This window comes from Bactrocera neohumeralis, chromosome 4 (assembly GCF_024586455.1).
Source record: "Bactrocera neohumeralis isolate Rockhampton chromosome 4, APGP_CSIRO_Bneo_wtdbg2-racon-allhic-juicebox.fasta_v2, whole genome shotgun sequence".
Taxonomy (NCBI): Eukaryota; Metazoa; Arthropoda; class Insecta; order Diptera; family Tephritidae; genus Bactrocera; species Bactrocera neohumeralis.
In genome coordinates this window covers 86,809,840-86,823,919 of record NC_065921.1, presented here as the reverse complement: position 1 = coordinate 86,823,919, position 14,080 = coordinate 86,809,840, and the positions used below count along the sequence as shown (strand labels likewise).

Sequence of the window (14,080 nt, the reverse complement as noted above, 5' to 3'; positions counted from 1 at the left end):
TACTTTATGCGTAGAAGTTTCGATAACTTCCGGTACACGCTGCATCCACTTATTTTCCGTGAAGATTTGTACGGATTTGCAGCAAGTTTTACTTGTTTACTTTTTATTTTTTCATTTTTCAATAGTATAATGGTTATATACCCAATAACTCACCTTTAGTCCGCTACTCAATTACGTGTTCTACGCCATAAAATATCACTTTGGGCGAAATGCTCGAACAATTTGCATATATTAAACTCATATAAAAAACTTTTGGTACCGAAACCATGAAAAGTATCACATTGCAGAAGAGTGCTGAAAAGAAAGGAGATAAGGGAAAATGTTATAAAATCATTTAAATGTCAAAACGAGTTTAAAATTGCACAAAAAAAAATGAAATATACGAGCGAGTATAAAGAGTATACATATATCTACAGCTGGAGGAAGTGGAAGTATATTACAGTGTGCATATGAAAGTATGCGTATGAGTATGAATAAGTGCGCTTAAAAAACTTAATTTCAAATTTCTTACATACGCTCGCTAAGTAAAGGTAAAGCGCTTCGCATTGATGGCACGCTAGAATGCCAAAGGATAATAACGGCGTAACAATATGATGAAAAGTACACGAATTTGTAGAGCAGTAAAGTGCTGCGTACGGCGACAGAAGACCAAGGGACGCGCCACAATTTCATGGATTTCGTCGAGCATATACTCAAGTGCAAACATAAAGATGAATGTAACGTCGAAAAGCGAGAAGCGTGTATGAGGAATAATAGAAGTATTCACTGGATACTTACGTTTGCGAGCAGCATGTTGAGCGTGCAAGCAGTCAAGTAGATAGTCAAAAAATGTATGAAAATTTGTAAATCTTGGCTCCACACATGCCGAGAGTACTTACATCTACAAACGACAGTGGCGACAAAGCGGAGAAAAAGAAATACTCACTCACTCACATTGGGAGGGGAGAAACTCGCACGCTTGCTTGACTAAGAACGACTGCTGCTGATTTGATAAATTTATTTCACGTTCTACTTATTTTCCAACGAGTTAAAGGGGAGCGAGCCACCAGCAATAACAATAATAAAGATACATTGCGTAGCTAGAAAAACGCATATTATGTAAGATAGAGCAAATAGGAGATGACACAAAGGCGCTAAAGAAGGTATCAGTGAATTGAAAACAAGAAATGCATAAAAAACCATACACGCACCGAAAGGGTAATAAGATTTTCGAGCTGCAGGAAGTAAAGCTCACTTTCGAACCAGCAGAGTGCGGCACGCATGCTTGATGGAGTTCCGTGCCGAAAGAGGTCAAAAACAGTGGGAGCATATGTTTTACGAATAACGCTCGAGGAAGTAGCGGAGCAGTACAGAGGTCGCGCGGTTGAGCTGGGGTAAGTTTGAAAGCATGAAAGCACAGCACGTAGCGCAAACAGCGCAGGAATAAGGCAAGACGCCGTGTAAACAGACAAAAATTGGTTGTGAAAGAGCAGACGCGGCCGAAGCAGCATATGCGCGAGCAATAAGAACAAATGCGAAGAAACATGACGGAAATAAAAGAAAAGAAATCATAAGCAAAGAAAATCAAATAAAAGCAAAGTGAAAAGAAGAAAAATGTTGCGCAATGGAAGAAAAAAGTGCAGAGCAAAAGAAAATGCGGGCGGAAACGCGCGTAGCGCCAAGTAGGAGCAAGAAATTAGTGGAGCAACTGCAGTCGGCGTGAGGAAATTGGAAAGGAGTGTCAAGTCAGCTGTATGGACGTGCGGGGGTAAAGAAGTTCAACGGAGAGTTTGCGAAAAATGCAACGCTGCAAAGACTTGCTTGCGAAACGTGCATAACTGGAAAACAAGTGTAACAGTTGTGGTGAAAATTTCCGAAAAGAATAAAAGCAAATACCAACTTTTGAAGTTTCAACGCCAAAAAGTGGAAGTGGAAGTTCGGGCACACAAGTGCAAGCACAAATGAACTTTTTTGAGAGTAATTTTATTATAAAATACAAAACGTGAATTTGCCAAAGTTCTCAAACGAAGCCAAAGTGGGTGAAACGCCTTCGTCGTGTGTGTGTGTGTGCGTGTTTGTTTGAGCTGCCAAGCGCCAGCGTCGCACAGGTAGTGAGTGCCACATTCGTGCGGCTGGCGCCACAACGTGCTATCTTAGTGGATTGCCAGATAAGTAACTAGTATTTTATTAGTGGATGAGTGCTCGCATGTAGAAAGCACTCGCAAAGGATTGACTAAGCACAAAGCTGCGTCATTGTTTGCAGCCGTTTGCCAGCTCGGCAAGTGTGTGAACTTGTGGAACATACGTTTTGGGGTGATAAGCAGACAATATAGAACGGTTGAAGTTTTCAAGTTTCGAGCAGAGATTACGGTTTAACTGTTAAGTAATGAGAGGAAACTTAAAAAGTTGCGCTTGTACAGGAGACAATGAAAATAACAGTAGAGCAGTGGTATTAATGACGTAGTTTAAGACGAAACTACTTTAATGAGATTATATGAGATTATATACGATGAATTTTCGGGTTAATTTTTAACCCTTTTCCTGCTAGTTAGTACAAAGTTAGTAGTGGCAATTTTAAAGAAACTGGGTTGGCGTAAAATTTTACAGTTTTGGCGGACTAAGTCTTCTAGGTGGTTACTAGTCCTTTCAAACAGACTATGTCTAACTAACTACGGTATTCTCAAAATGGACTCACAATGGGTCCCACGTGGTCCAACGTGACTTGCGCTTTGCTCTTATTGAAAAAGTTGTTGTTGTTGTTCTAACGGATATCTTATCCCCGTTGGGATGATAAGAATTACTTAGGTTGTTGTCGACGTCATCTAACGGGAGGCCCAAGAAACGAGCTGTTTCATGCAAAAAGGTGGCCAGTGTCATGCGGAGACTCATAGCACGCAGGAAATATGTTGGATATGTCGGGGTATATTCTGGATAAGTTAGAGTTTAACATGTTACAATATCCAGAACGAAGCTGCGCAAGGGTCACTCTCGTCCGCAATAGGGGGTGGTTTGACTCCAAGAACGCCATTCACTAGAAGGGAGTCGGTGAAGGTTTTAATGGATGAGGACTGACTGAATGCCGGTCAGTGCTTGTCGAAAGTTAGTTGCGTCCGAAGTCCGGTCGACTTATTTGTCAATGTCGTCGAATTAATTGAGGAATGATCTCTTGATGTTCCTAGGCGGTGGGTCCGCTACAAGCAAGTGACTGCAGGGGTGATTGAAAAAGCCACCGTGGTTGCTTCGTTGGAATTTCGAACTTATGTTCTTGTAGTTCTCAAAAAGGTCTTTCGGGGATTCCGATGTGAATAACAATATTTTTTTCTTAACTATTATTAGACGAGCTTTAAAACTTAATATTGGGTTTTAATTCATATTTAGGAATCTTTTCCAGTCTTGTGGAATTAAGGAAATCACAACGGACAAACGTCCCTCCCTAGCTGTCTAAGGGGCGTTTCCCCAATATTTGGTTTCCAGCCATCTGTCAGTTAAGTTCTGGTTAACTTAAACGAGACTCCTTCATCCGGTAAAGAACCATTTTTTTTAAGTAGAAGTTACATGACAGATGACCTCACATCAGACATAGAGAAAGCGACACTAAATGGGATTATTTGTAACCTTAAGTACTGTCTACCTAATCTAACCTAACCTAGAAACCTACCCTACGAGTTCGCTGTCTTTGGATCGTATACTATGTTGTTCGGTACTGAAAACTTTCAAAGCTCTCCTTAGTAAGTCCAAACTTTAATATTATACTTCTTAAGTTCGTGATTTCAACGAGCAACAAATTTTATTGCCGAAAATATTAAATTTAATACCCAAACTAGCACAAAATCCTACCAAATCACATACGCTATACCCTTAATCATTTATTTTCTTCACTACAGATTTATATAAACGATAGTAATACCGGAAATTAGTTGTCGTTTTTTATTTGCAATCGTGCACAGCCAAGTGGAAGAAGCTCCGCCAGCCGGTCGGACATATGCACGTCCAATGAGAGTAGGTTTTGCCGGAAGGAGGCTGAATAAATCATAGCATCTCGGTAAAAGTTGTAGCATGGCAACAACACAATTGCTAGACGTAGACGAGGCCAGGCAACGAATCGGAAAGTGTCGGCGGTGTGGTAAATGAAGTCGACGCTCAAATGAAGAAGGTGCCGACGTGTGTAGCTACTATATGGGTTGTGTAGCTGTCTTATTTAACCTGCAGAATTTACTCAACTACGAGAATTCACATTAAATTGATGAAGAATTGCAAAGCATTTGACAGTTAAACGTTATGCAGGTGCGGGTTGCGAGGGCGATGAGCCGTTGGGTGCTTTTGTGACGGAGACGATGTTTGTTTGGGTAATGCAATTCAATTACTGTTATATACTAGTGTAGGGTTGCAAGCGCGCTAGCAGCAGGAGAAGACGTCTTAGTCCTTTGTAAGCTTGAGCGAAAGCTTTTAAGTGAAAATCGCTGATAAGCATTAGTCAAACATTTCAATAATTTTTTATTTCTTCTTTTGGTTTGAAGCTTGCCTGCTGCACATTGCATTAATCAAGTATAAATCAATTTTAACATTTGTGAGAATGCGCGCAGACAGTTTTCCGGCGAGAGAAAGCCTACATATGCACATGAATTTGTGTGTGTGTGTGTGAGAAGATAATAAATAAAATAAAATTCAACAAAAGCAATATTTTTTATTACTCCATGCCTGCGTTTCGTGCTGCCTTGAAATTACTATTGTATTTTCTACAATAAAAAGATAAAAAACAACCAACAACAAAAAATCGAAGCAAAACAAACGAAAATGAATCACTGAGTGCGAGAAGATATGAATCGCGTACCGTAAAGTAAATCGGGCACAATGTCGTAAATAAAAATATGATTTATGGCAAAGTGCACAAATACAAAAGCGTGAAGTAGGCAAAAGCAGAAACGCCGTGAGTGGAGTAAATGTCAGCGGTCACATAAAATAGATGAGACCCAAAATGGGGAAGCAATAAAAAAATGCTACACAAACCAGCTGAGAACTTAAAGAAAAAAAGAATGCTGCGAAGAAACTTATTTTTTCTTTTCTTCTAAAGATGAAACTAATATTCGGTGTAAACTTAAAAGCGCATAAAAGAAAACGGAAAATAAGCTGCGCTTGCAAAGCAAAATTAGACAGCTTGTAAGCGCGGAAGACGAAGAAAGATCGCAAAACAGCAAGGCAGACTGAGGAAGCCTTCTTGTCAAAGCGAACTTTATTCTTTGCTGTTATTCTTCTGGCTGCTGAGGTGGAAAAGTAGACCGGTACGTGTGTGTGTTGGTGTTTGTGTGCTTGGGTCAAATAAGCAGTTTGATGTTTATTTGCTTGCTCAAATTTATTAAAATTGAGGTCCGAAAGGGTGAGCTGTTATGTTATTGTGGGCATAGGGCTTTTATGACTTTCTTGTCACGCGCAAAGGGAAAGGTTGGCAGTGAAATAATAATTTATAGTAACTTACTAAGAGACAGATAATAAAGCATTTTTAGTATTATTGGTTTTCAAAGGTAGATAAGATGATATTTAAAGCATTAGTCACGTTCCAAATTTCGCTAAAATGCAAACTACTTTCGACGATATTAAGTAAACTGAATAATAATGATGGTCTTAATAATCTTTAAGTCAAAACTATGTATATACTATATATTACAATCGACCACAACACATGCGGGATGGGATAGATACCAAGAGTTGAAGAAGGAAGCGAGACGCATTTGCAGACAAAAAAGAGGTACGCCGACAGGGGTAATGATCGAAAATTCTATGAAAAGATGCGGCGACTAACAGAAGGTTTCAGGACCGGAGCATACTCTTATATAATCCCCAGAGGTGATCTAGTGACTGATGTCCAGAGCATACTAAAATTATGGAGGGAACACTTCTCCAGCCTGCGGAGGTGTAACATCTGCAGATGGCGAACCGATTTCCCAATCGATGACGATGGAATTGCTGTTCCATTGCCCAACTATGATGAGCTTCGAATAGCAATTACACGCCTGAAGAACAAGAAAGCGGCAGAGAACAATGGATTACTGGCCGAGCTATTAAATACCGTGGGGTAAGCCTCCTCAAGATGGCATATGAGGTTCTATCGAGCGTACTGTGTGACAGACTGAAGCCCATCGTCAACAAACTGATTGGACTTTATCAGTGTGTCTTTAGACCTGGAAAATCTACTACCAACCAGACTTTCACAATGCGCCAAATCATGGAAAAGACTTGTGAATGAAAGATAACACCCACCATCTTTTCGTCGATTTTAAGGCCGCCTTCGACAGCACAAAAAGGAACTACCTCAATGCCGCTATGTCTCAACTTAGTAGCCCCGCAAAGCTAATACGGCTGTGTAAGTTGAAGTTGAGCAACACCAAAAGCTCCATCAGTACCGGATAGGACCTCTCCGAACCGTTCGATACCATACAAGTTTTCAGACAAGGAGACCCTATCGTGTAACTTCTTCAAACTATAATACGACCTGCAGAGCTAAATAGAGAAGATACCATCTTCTATAAGGGTGTGGAGCTGCTGGCGTACGCCGATGACATCGATATCATTGGTCTCAACAACCGCTCCGTTCTACTTTCTTCAGACTGGATAAGAAAGCGAAGCAAATGGGTCTGGTTGTGTATGAGGACAAGACGAAATATTTCCTGTCACCAAACAAACAGTCGTCGCACTCACGACTTGGCCCCCACGTCACTGTTGACAGTCATAAGTTCGAAGTCGTAGATATTTTCGTCTGTCTTGGAACCAGTATCAACACCAACAACAATATCAGCCTCGAAATCCAACGCAAAATAACTCTTGCCAACAGATGCTACTTCGGACTGAGTAGGCAATTGAAAAGTAAAGTCTTCTCGAACAATGGCCAAACTCCACAAGTCCCTCATCATTCTCTTACTGATATATGCTTCAGAGGTCTGGACGATGACGATGACAACATCTGATGAGTCGACGTTACGAGTTTTCGAGAGAAAGGTTCTGCGAATGATATATGCTCCTTATGTCCGGCGAATATCGCATTCGATGGACGGATGAGCTGTATGAGATATATGATGACGTTGACATAGTTCAGCGAATTAAAAGACAGCGGTTACGCTGGCAAGGTTATGTCGTTCGAATGGACGAAAACGCTCCAGCTCTGAAAGTATTCGACGCAGTACCCGCCGAGGGAAGCAGAGGAAGAGGAAGCCCGCCACTTTGTTGGAGAGATCAGGTGGAGAAGGACCTGGCTTCGCATGGAATCTCCAATTGGCGCCAAGCAGCGAAAAGGAAGAAACGACTGACGCGCTATTGTAAACTCGGTTATAATCGCGTAAGCGGTGTCTACGCTAATAAAGACGAAGATTCCTAAAGGCATAACTAAGAGCTATGAATCGGTATACTTGTAATATTCTCAAATCGAGTTTGATTTATCTTTCTAGAATATATTTCAAATAAAATTTTTTTGCTTTGTGAGCTTTAACATTTCTTTTGTGCTAAAATAAAATTTATATATGAAATTCTCAGGCTTGCTGTGTGCCTCTCTAGTGCACCGTTATATTTATAACCATATAATACATATGTACATATGTATCTAAGTTTCTTGCCAAATAAAACGTTCAAACAATTTTCGAAAGCCAAGTGTGAACTCATTGTCATTTCGAAAATGCAAAAACGAGAAGAAAGAACTCAATCAAAAGCATGAAATATGTTAAAAATTTAAGCAGCAATAAATTAAGCAACAAATCTAACAACAACAGCAAGCCATAAAAGCGAGGGTGTGCGACAGTTTTTCCTTTGTAGTCAAATCAGCCAATGTGGATTTAACTTTTGACTTTATTTTTTGTTTTAATATGTTTTCGGGTTTGAAATTTTAATAAGCGGCGAATGACATTAACGCAGGGGCAGCGGGGGTGTGGCGAAGGTAAGCAAAAATGCATCGCCAACAAATTACGGCCATAAAAGTTTTTACTACAAAATTGCCGTAACAAATACACACACACACACACACAGGCACATGCAAGTATACATACTCATGCATACAAAGGGGATAGAGAGACTTGAATGAAATTTAAATTTCAACAAAAGCGAATGCGATGCGGATGGAAATCAAAAGCATATGCAAATCGAGTGTGAAAGGAAGGAAAATAAAACACAAACAAATAAGAAAAAATTAAAAAAGTGAAAAAAAATAAATAAATAAAAGAGATAAATATAAAAGGCGAAATAAATTGAAATTTAAATTGCAATTGCAATAAACTGGCGTTGCAAGCAATTGAAACGAAAAGTGCGAAAGTGTTGTGGATGCATTTGAATAAATGCTGGCCAAGGTCATGCGGCATATGAACGCAACCACAGCACAGCAACAATACATAAATTCAGCATTTATAAGTACATATTTATATATGTATGTATGTGTGTGTATGTATGCAGTTGTGCGATGAGCCATGCACTCGCCACCCTACGGGCAGCCAACAGCGCTGCTCACCCCAGCGCCCGCTCGCACTCCACTCATTCGCAGAAAATTGCTTGCATTCGCTTTCAATTGCAAACGTTTGTTTTGTTGCTTTTGTTGTTATTAACATTTGTTTTTCTTGATACTGTCGGTTGGCTTGGCCGCCTGTTATTCGGTTGGGCGGTCGGTCGCCCGATTGTATGTACGCCTCTTCGCAATTACGCATCGCATTGTCGATGTGGCAGCAATCAAAATACTCGCGCACACACTCAGCCGAACACAAGCACTCTCAATATTTGAGAAGAAATATGCTGGCAGGTATGTGCATGCACATGCATGTATAAGCATGTAGTTATGTGCGTTAGCATTTATGCGAATATTTTAAATACAAAAGCTAGCAGCAAATGCTTAAGCGCATTCAAATGCGATGCACTGACAGCAACGACAACAACAACAATGCGCACAGCAAAAAGTAAAATTATGCGGAAAATTAAATGCACGCCGTCATTGGGTGAGTGTGCGATTTATACAAAACAAAAACAACAGCGAAGGCAACGACAACGAAATTGGAAGCAAAGGCAGCTGCAGCAGCTCATTGGGCAGGCGGAAGGTGGCGGCAAAGGGTGATGTCAACTGTCGTTGCCGCAGCACAGAGGTAGTATTTAAAGTAAATTGAGGTGACTATAGAGCGTACCAAAGTTGTGTACCGATGTGAAATTATTATTACAAATATTGTTATTTATGCTAATAGTTCCGCGAAAACGCAAAAATAACAGGAGAGTTTATAGATTTTTAGTTATGAATTTACCTTACAAGGCATCGGAGAAAACTACTTAGGTTGTGGGACTAATAACAATATTGATGTTTATGTGGAGGTGCATATCACACAATGAATATTAGATCTCATTTTGTTATAAAAGCAGGTTTGCAGTTGACTTTCTTAGTAGTTTATAAATTTTAAAGCACATAAAATTAAAAAATATATACATATACTTATATTATGGTGAATAAATTATTTATATTTAGCCCTCAGAAAAGACCTTCAAATGTTAATCTACAAATGTTCATAAGATTATTTCGAATTAAAAATAATGATGATAATTTACTCAAAATATAAAATTTTTGCCAAAATTAATTTTTCTATTTAACATACATATGTAGTTCCCCCCGTCAGGGGTGATACTACTGTGGGCAAAATATTTTTTTTCGATATTTCGTCGAAATATTTTTTTTTTTATGTTGGTCGAGAACGCGTTGACGACGAACCACTTCCAGGACGGCCATTAACATCTACTGACACGTCAATAAAATAAAAATCGGTACTAGAGGATCGACGATTAACAGTCAGAGATCTTACTGGCATCGTTGGAATAGCGGAAAAATCGAGGAAAATCGTTTTGTAAGCTCATTTGGTCCTAAGAAAAGTGAAAGCACGATTAGTCCCAAAATTATTGAATTTTTTTTCGAAAAACAGCGGCGCGTTAACGTCTGTGAAACAATGCCGTCCGACTACCAGAATGTCATGAAACGTATTATTACTGTCAATGAGTCTTGGACTATGCTTACGACCTGGAAACAGACGATCAATTGGCTGTATATCGCGACAAATATGAGGCGAAGCCGAAAAAGCCAAGTCAAAGCAAGTCAAAAATCAAGGCTATGTTGACAGTTTTCTACGATTATCGAGGTGTGCTGGAGTCCGAATCCCTTCCGACCGGCCATACGGTCAACAAGGAATACTATTTGAGTATTATGCGTCGTTTGTGCGAAGCTACTTGTGTAAAGAGGCCGAACATCGCTTGCATTGATTCTTCGTGAATTTTTCGCCAATTTTTTAACAAATATCGTGCGGAAATCACCGTATTTACCAGATTTAGCTCCGTGTGACTTTCGGCTATTCAGCAAACTCAAATGACTTCTTAGGGGAAACCGTTAAAAAGCAAATTGAAGGCATCAAACGTGAATCGCTCCGGGTATTGAAGGCTATTCCGGAAATTGACTTTAACAATAGTTTCGAGGATTGGAAAAAACGCTGCCACAAGTGTATTGGGATTGGGAGATTTTGAAGAATAAATTAAGAATTTTAAAATTATGAACAAAGTCTTACTATTTTCTACTCATAGCAATACAATTATAGCGTCCCTTCAACTTCGATGATGATACTTCCTTTAATGCTAAAAGAGCTGCAACTTTTGTGAGTATAAAATATACATATGTACATTGGCTTCTATTAACGTTTTTCTGCTTCATTTTTGTTTAGTCTAATATTCTTCTTCACTTTAATAAGTTTTTAAGTTTTATTAAAATTTATTTTTATTTTCTTTTTTTAATTATTTTTTAATTTAAAAAAAATTTTATTCCTTTTTAATTTTTTTTTTATTTTTTTTAAATAATCTTTAATTTTTTTTTAATTTCAAAAAAAATTTAATATTTAAAAATTTTATATTTAAAATTTTTTTTTTTAATTTTTAAATTTAAATTTTTTTTAAATTTTTTTAATTAAAAATTTTTTTTTAATTTTTTTAATTGTTTTTTAATTTTCTTTAAATTTCTTTTTTTCTTAAATTTTTTTGTTGTCTTATTAAAAATATTAATGCTAATGGATGCACTTTAATCACAAAATTTTATGGCAAATTTAATAACTCAGATGCCGCTAATGCACTGTTGCGTTTTTACAGCTGTATACGTATATTTATATGGCGGCTTTTAACTTTATTCAAGTTTAAATAGTTTTAGCAATCAAGCGTTTAGTATTTGTTTGTCTCCATTAATTTTTAACTTTATTAAGCGTTAAATTTTTATTGAATATTGAACTTGAATGTGTGCAATTCTGTTATTTGTAGAAAAATACTTGCTTTTATAGATTTTTATAGTTTAAAACAGACACATAGTACATACATACAAGCACAAAGGGATTTTCGATGCACCTATTGAAAATAGCTGTTTTTATAGATTTCTTTATATACTCATAAAATAAAATAAAATAAATATTTTCGTTGCACATATTGCCTTCAGCAAGTTCTCTAAATTGCTTACACAAAGTTTAGCTAGTTCGTAAATACTGTATAAAATTTGATTACCAACAACGCTGCAGACTTCTTCCGCTTCGTGACGGCACTTTTGTTTTACTGTTTACAACAATAATAAAAAAATTTGATAATAAGGAAATTAAAGCCACACTTCTTTCTAAATCGCTCAAATAATTCACTAAACTTTTAAATACAATTTGCGCTTTATCAGAAACACACACACATACACGTACATATGTATATAGTGCACGCATGCTGTGCGCATTTCCTGTGCGTGTTTTTCGAAGTATTTCAGTCAAATTTTTTCAAGTACATAATGTTCACACATATTATGTATGAATGTATGTGCAATATGTACAATGATATGTTTGCTATGTATTATATAACATATACATATATACATATGTATATGAGCATTTGCTCGAAATATTCCAATTTTGTGTGGTTTTTGGGCATATTCATTTCATTTGCAATTTAATGTTTCACTTCATTGCTTAAACATTTAGTTTTGCTACATGCTGCTGCACACATACACTCATAAAAACATAGATACATGCATGGAAACACACATTCATACATACAAAGATACATACATACATATACAACATTTAACAGCAGCTTTTGTTGCCAAATAGTCCAAGCGCTGCCGCCATTCGTCAGACACAGCAGCAAAAAAAAAACAAAAACAACAAAAGAAAATATAACTGAAACTGACGCTGAGCACTTGGGGGCGTTTTGCACACCGGAAAGCAAAGTAGAGATTCATTCACTGCGTTGTTGTCTTGCTAGATCGTTTGGTTGTGCTGGCTAAGCTTTAACATGGACAACAATTTGGAGTTTCGTGCACACACACACAAGCAAACGATACTTTTAATTGAAATTCCAATTGCGATTTTTCGAGTTCCGCAGAAGAAAAAGCTATGAAAAAAGCTGCTTCGCTTCAGTTATCAATGCTAAGCAACAACAAAAGCTGTGTAACGTGTGGGCAGAAGCGCCAAGTGGGCGGCATGAAGTTTACATTGTAACGGTAGTCCAAACAGGGAGGTTCTTAATGCATAAAAATTGTTACACACATGAACACAATAGAGCGCAATACAAATATACATACATACAGATGAATGTATGTACATATCTATACCTGGTGAAGCTTCGAACCGGTGAGAAAACACAGCAAAAACGTTTAACGCGGGTACTGAGCAGTAACTGGTCCGAAAAAGATGAGTTAGTTGATGAGTTGTATGTTTTCATGCCAATCTTCGGGCAGCATATATAAATGTACATTTGTTGCCTTTCGGGATTTGACAACCCCAGTGTCGCTATCTGGCAAATCAGATATTTTTATCCTAAAGTTTGACTTTCATATACATTTCACATACTCAGAACGTTTTTGCACACGAGAGCTATTTGTGTTGTTTACAGTAACTTAAAATATTCTTCTTGGCTAAATCGTAAGAATTTTCGCGCGATTATCTTTTACAACTTTCGACGTGGACCATCAAGGTCGTTTATCGATTGTATAGTGGTTTCAATTAAGGTTGTAGATTCGGAAATATAAAAGGATTTCTTTGCATATGCTTAAGTACCGATTCCAATACGGGACTGAGACTTCTCTTCTTTATTGGCGTAGACACCGCTTACGTGGTTACAACTGAAGGCTTCTCTCATCCGAGGCTGTTTTCTTCCTTTCATTGGGCGTGTTTTTTACGTGACGGCTTCCAAGCCCAGCTCACAACCCTGGGGAGGGATGATTCACCTTTTCACTTTAGCTCGCCTTCAAACAGATGATTTTTGGCTACTCAAGGGGTCTAAGACCGGAAGTCGTGAGCTGCTTGAGCTATATGTAAAAGAATCGTTTCTGAACACTTCCAAGTGAATGGCCAAGTGAACTTTCCTTGTTTGGGAAAGGTTAGTCAACTAACTAGTTGTACCTGTAGTCATACCAGTTTTAAGGTAGCTTCCTTCATTCTACTACAGGGCCAGTCTTGGCAAAGCGTTAGCAAAAGTAAAAACGTTGCTTACATATTTATCTTTTCAGTTTTCAGCTCTTTACACTTGTTTGCAATTTTATTGCGCTGCGCAGTGGATATATTCACATGCTCGTAATCTATAGCTATAGCTATCAAGGTTCACTAGCATGAGAAGACGCACGCGTACGTAAGTCCGTAGAGGGATTACATGTGTTTCGTATCAAATTCGCTGAGTACGCGTGGCATTGGGAATTCGGCAGCAAAATTTTGCTAATTTATGTACACACACACAGAGATATGTATATATAAGCACATGGATAGGTATGTGTGTGTTGTTTATGCTCTTATCGTAATCTTCCATGTAGCAAAACAATTTTCCTGATTGGCTTATCTTGCCAAACGTCAGTGGGTTTCATGCTTTTGCTTATTTGTTTATGCTTTCGAACGAAAGTGATTTTAATATTAAAATCGAAATTTGTGTAATTTAGGCGCTTTTGCACGAATATTCCAATAAAATCATATTAAATTTGTTGCGTATATCCTGTACAAATATAGGTATATGTGGGAGGTAGGATTATATTTGGAAGGAGGATATCAAAATTTTCCGATTCACTTCTAAGAATTTGCGATGAAAGCAACTTTCATTAATTTTTATC

The 14,080-nt window shown here is 37.9% G+C and overlaps 1 protein-coding gene across 1 annotated transcript in view; it reads right to left on the bottom strand.

Annotated features, from left to right (window-relative positions):
- The window catches only part of LOC126755388 (7SK snRNA methylphosphate capping enzyme bin3), a 147,978-nt gene that overhangs the window by 103,173 nt on the left and 30,725 nt on the right, over nucleotides 1–14,080 (bottom strand). The window contains exon 2 of the mRNA XM_050467927.1: nucleotides 154–294. The gene's annotated coding sequence lies outside the window, so the exon portion shown is untranslated. The remainder of the gene's footprint in view (nucleotides 1–153; nucleotides 295–14,080) is intronic.